The sequence below is a fragment of the Syngnathus leptorhynchus genome, unplaced genomic scaffold (assembly GCF_054491065.1).
Source record: "Syngnathus leptorhynchus isolate UIUO unplaced genomic scaffold, UIUO_Slep HiC_scaffold_779, whole genome shotgun sequence".
Classification (NCBI taxonomy): domain Eukaryota; kingdom Metazoa; phylum Chordata; class Actinopteri; order Syngnathiformes; family Syngnathidae; genus Syngnathus; species Syngnathus leptorhynchus.
The window spans coordinates 1-5,000 of record NW_028232617.1 but is presented as its reverse complement, the minus strand read 5'-3'; positions in this window follow the sequence as shown (position 1 = coordinate 5,000).

Sequence of the window (5,000 nt, the reverse complement as noted above, 5' to 3'; positions counted from 1 at the left end):
TGTGTTTTCGGAGCCGGCCGGGCATCACGCTCCCTCCTTGGATGGACAACATTCGTAGTTGACACTTTGTGTCATTTTATCCGAGCGGGCGGGCGCCTCGAGAGGCGGACCGTCCGGGGCGACTCTCGGCCTGTGTTTTCGGAGCCGGCCGGGCCTCACGCTCCCTCCTTGGATGGACAACATTCGTAGTTGACACTTTGTGTCATTTTATCCGAGCGGGCGGGCGCCGCGAGGCGGACCGTCCGGGGCGACTCTCGGCCTGTGTTTTCGGAGCCGGCCGGGCATCACGCTCCCTCCTTGGATGGACAACATTCGTAGTTGACACTTTGTGTCATTTTATCCGAGCGGGCGGGCGCCTCGAGAGGCGGACCGTCCGGGGCGACTCTCGGCCTGTGTTTTCGGAGCCGGCCGGGCCTCAAGCTCCCTCCTTGGATGGACAACATTCGTAGTTGACACTTTGTGTCATTTTATCCGAGCGGGCGGGCGCCGCGAGGCGGACCGTCCGGGGCGACTCTCGGCCTGTGTTTAAGGAGCCGGCCGGGCATCACGCTCCTTCCTTGGATGGACAACATTCGCAGTTGACACTTTGTGTCATTTTATCCGAGCAGACGGGCGCCTCGAGAGGCGGACCGTCCGGGGCGACTCTCGGCCTGTGTTTTCGGAGCCGGCCGGGCATCACGCTCCCTCCTTGGATGGACAACATTCGTAGTTGACACTTTGTGTCATTTTATCCGAGCGGGCGGGCGCCTCGAGAGGCGGACCGTCCGGGGCGACTCTCGGCCTGTGTTTTCGGAGCCGGCCGGGCCTCAAGCTCCCTCCTTGGATGGACAACATTCGTAGTTGACACTTTGTGTCATTTTATCCGAGCGGGCGGGCGCCGCGAGGCGGACCGTCCGGGGCGACTCTCGGCCTGTGTTTAAGGAGCCGGCCGGGCATCACGCTCCTTCCTTGGATGGACAACATTCGCAGTTGACACTTTGTGTCATTTTATCCGAGCAGACGGGCGCCTCGAGAGGCGGACCGTCCGGGGCGACTCTCGGCCTGTGTTTTCGGAGCCGGCCGGGCATCACGCTCCCTCCTTGGATGGACAACATTCGTAGTTGACACTTTGTGTCATTTTATCCGAGCGGGCGGGCGCCTCGAGAGGCGGACCGTCCGGGGCGACTCTCGGCCTGTGTTTTCGGAGCCGGCCGGGCCTCAAGCTCCCTCCTTGGATGGACAACATTCGTAGTTGACACTTTGTGTCATTTTATCCGAGCGGGCGGGCGCCGCGAGGCGGACCGTCCGGGGCGACTCTCGGCCTGTGTTTAAGGAGCCGGCCGGGCATCACGCTCCTTCCTTGGATGGACAACATTCGCAGTTGACACTTTGTGTCATTTTATCCGAGCAGACGGGCGCCGCGAGGCGGACCGTCCGGGGCGACTCTCGGCCTGTGTTTTCGGAGCCGGCCGGGCATCACGCTCCCTCCTTGGATGGACAACATTCGTAGTTGACACTTTGTGTCATTTTATCCGAGCAGACGGGCGCCGCGAGGCTGACCGTCCGGGGCGACTCTCGGCCTGTGTTTAAGGAGCCGGCCGGGCATCACGCTCCTTCCTTGGATGGACAACATTCGCAGTTGACACTTTGTGTCATTTTGTTCGGCCTGTGTTTAAGGAGGCGGCCGTCCTCCACTCGGTCCGTGTTTAAGGAGCGACACTCGCGCTCCGGTTCGGCCTGTATTTAGGGAGGCGGCCGTCCTCCGCTTGGTCTGTGTTAAGGGCGACACTCGGTCCATGTTTGAGGAGCCTGGCCCTGACGCTCCTCTCCGGCCTGTGTTTAAGGAGGCGGCCGTCCTCCCCTTGGTCTGTGTTAAGGGCGACACTCGGTCCATGTTTGAGGAGCCTGGCCCTGACGCTCCTCTCCGGCCTGTGTTTAAGGAGGCGGCCGTCCTCCCCTTGGTCTGTGTTAAGGGCGACACTCGGTCCATGTTTGAGGAGCCTGGCCCTGACGCTCCTCTCCGGCCTGTGTTTAAGGAGGCGGCCGTCCTCCCCTTGGTCTGTGTTAAGGGCGACACTCGGTCCATGTTTGAGGAGCCTGGCCCTGACGCTCCTCTCCGGCCTGTGTTTAAGGAGGCGGCCGTCCTCCCCTTGGTCTGTGTTAAGGGCGACACTCGGTCCATGTTTGAGGAGCCTGGCCCTGACGCTCCTCTCCGGCCTGTGTTTAAGGAGGCGGCCGTCCTCCCCTTGGTCTGTGTTAAGGGCGACACTCGGTCCATGTTTGAGGAGCCTGGCCCTGACGCTCCTCTCCGGCCTGTGTTTAAGGAGGCGGCCGTCCTCCCCTTGGTCTGTGTTAAGGGCGACACTCGGTCCGTGTTTAAGGAGCCTGGCCCTCGCGCTCCGGTTCGGCCTGTATTTAGGGAGGCGGCCGTCCTCCGCTTGGTCTGTGTTAAGGGCGACACTCGGTCCATGTTTGAGGAGCCTGGCCCTGACGCTCCTCTCCGGCCTGTGTTTAAGGAGGCGGCCGTCCTCCCCTTGGTCTGTGTTAAGGGCGACACTCGGTCCGTGTTTAAGGAGCCTGGCCCTCGCGCTCCGGTTCGGCCTGTATTTAGGGAGGCGGCCGTCCTCCGCTTGGTCTGTGTTAAGGGCGACACTCGGTCCGTGTTTAAGGAGCCGGCCCTGACGCTCCTCTTCGGCCTGTGTTTAAGGAGGCGGCCGTCCTCCACTTCCTTCCATGCACCACCACATTCGCAGTTGACACTTTGCCATTTTTTCAGAGAGGTGACACTTAGTCGTTTTTTCGAAAGTTGACACTTAGCCGTTTTTTCGAAAGTTGACACTTTGCCGTTTTTTCAGAGAGGTGACACTTTGTCGTTTTTTCGAAAGTTGACACTTAGCCGTTTTTTCGAAAGTTGACACTTAGCCGTTTTTTCGAAAGTTGACACTTAGCCGTTTTTTCGAAAGTTGACACTTAGTCACTTTTTCGCCACAGTGACACCTCCAGCGCGTGCCACGGCGCTTTTCAGGTCTTCTATCCGACCTTGTGCTGTCGAGGACGGCGTGTCCGACGCCGTGGGGAGACCAGCACCATCTCCTCCATACTCGTAAACGGGGTGCTTTGGAAAACGGGGGGAAAGTCGATGAGTACACTGACTACTGGGACCATTTCATTGTACTCTGGCGCACCTGAAGACCAAAAAAGGTACTGCACCTTAGCCCGGGTACCTCACCCCCTGGTACCTCGAGGAGAACTTAGAAAAATTTCGACAAATTTTTGGTGAGCTCCAGGGAGAGAGGCTGATTTTTCGCTTTTTGAGGCCGACCGCCGAACCGGCGCGGGGCGGACTCACAAGCCCCGCAGAGCCGTGGGCACTTAGTCGTTTTTTCAGAGAGGCGACACTTAGTCGTTTTTTCAGAGGCGACACTTAGTCGTTTTTTCGAAAGTTGACACTTAGCCGTTTTTTCGAAAGTCGACACTTAGCCGTTTTTTTGGAAAGTTGACACTTAGTCGTTTTTTCGAAAGTTGACACTTAGTCGTTTTTTCGCCACAATTGGCTCTGAGCTCCAGGGGAGAGCCTGGTTTTGCCTTATTTCAGGCCGGCTGGGGAACCGGCGCGGGTCGGATGCACGAGCCCGGCAGAGCCGTGGGCACTTAGAAAATTTTCGCCGATTAAGCTGGGACCTCCAGGCGGAGACCGGCATTCCTCGTCCTCGGGGTTCGACCCAGGAACCGGCGCTGGGCAGACGCCGTAGCCACGCAGAGCCGTGGGCACTTAGAAAATATTCGCCAAGTTGGCTCTGAGCTCCAGGCGGAGAGGCTGGTTTTGCCTTATTTCAGGCCGGCTGGGGAACCGGCGCGGGTCGGATGCACGAGCCCGCAGAGCCGTGGGCACTTTGCCATTTTCTCAGAGTCGACACTTAGTCGTTTTTTCAGAGAGGCGACACTCTGTCGTTTTTTCGAAAGTTGACACTTTGCCGTTTTTTCAGAGAGGCGACACTTAGCCGTTTTTTCGAAAGTTGACACTTAGCCGTTTTTTCGAAAGTCGACACTTAGCCGTTTTTTCAGAGATGTGACACTTTGCCGTTTTTTCGAAAGTCGACACTTAGCCGTTTTTTCAGAGATGTGACACTTAGAAACTTTTTGCCAAGTTGGCTGTGAGCTCCAGGAGGAGACCGTTATTTTTCGTCATTCGAGGCCGACTGCGGAACCGGCGCTGGGCGGACGCCAAAGCTCGGCAGGGCCGTGGGCACTTAGAAACTTTTTGCCAAGTTGGCTGTGAGCTCCAGGAGGAGACCGTTATTTTTCGTCATTCGAGGCCGACTGCGGAACCGGCGCTGGGCGGACGCCAAAGCTCGGCAGGGCCGTGGGCACTTAGAAACTTTTTGCCAAGTTGGCTGTGAGCTCCAGGAGGAGACCGTTATTTTTCGTCATTCGAGGCCGACTGCGGAACCGGCGCTGGGCGGACGCCAAAGCTCGGCAGGGCCGTGGGCACTTAGAAACTTTTTGCCAAGTTGGCTGTGAGCTCCAGGAGGAGACCGTTATTTTTCGTCATTCGAGGCCGACTGCGGAACCGGCGCTGGGCGGACGCCAAAGCTCGGCAGGGCCGTGGGCACTTAGAAACTTTTTGCCAAGTTGGCTGTGAGCTCCAGGAGGAGACCGTTATTTTTCGTCATTCGAGGCCGACTGCGGAACCGGCGCTGGGCGGACGCCAAAGCTCGGCAGGGCCGTGGGCACTTAGAAACTTTTTGCCAAGTTGGCTGTGAGCTCCAGGAGGAGACCGTTATTTTTCGTCATTCGAGGCCGACTGCGGAACCGGCGCTGGGCGGACGCCAAAGCTCGGCAGGGCCGTGGGCACTTAGAAACTTTTTGCCAAGTTGGCTGTGAGCTCCAGGAGGAGACCGTTATTTTTCGTCATTCGAGGCCGACTGCGGAACCGGCGCTGGGCGGACGCCAAAGCTCGGCAGGGCCGTGGGCACTTAGAAACTTTTTGCCAAGTTGGCTGTGAGCTCCAGGAGGAGACC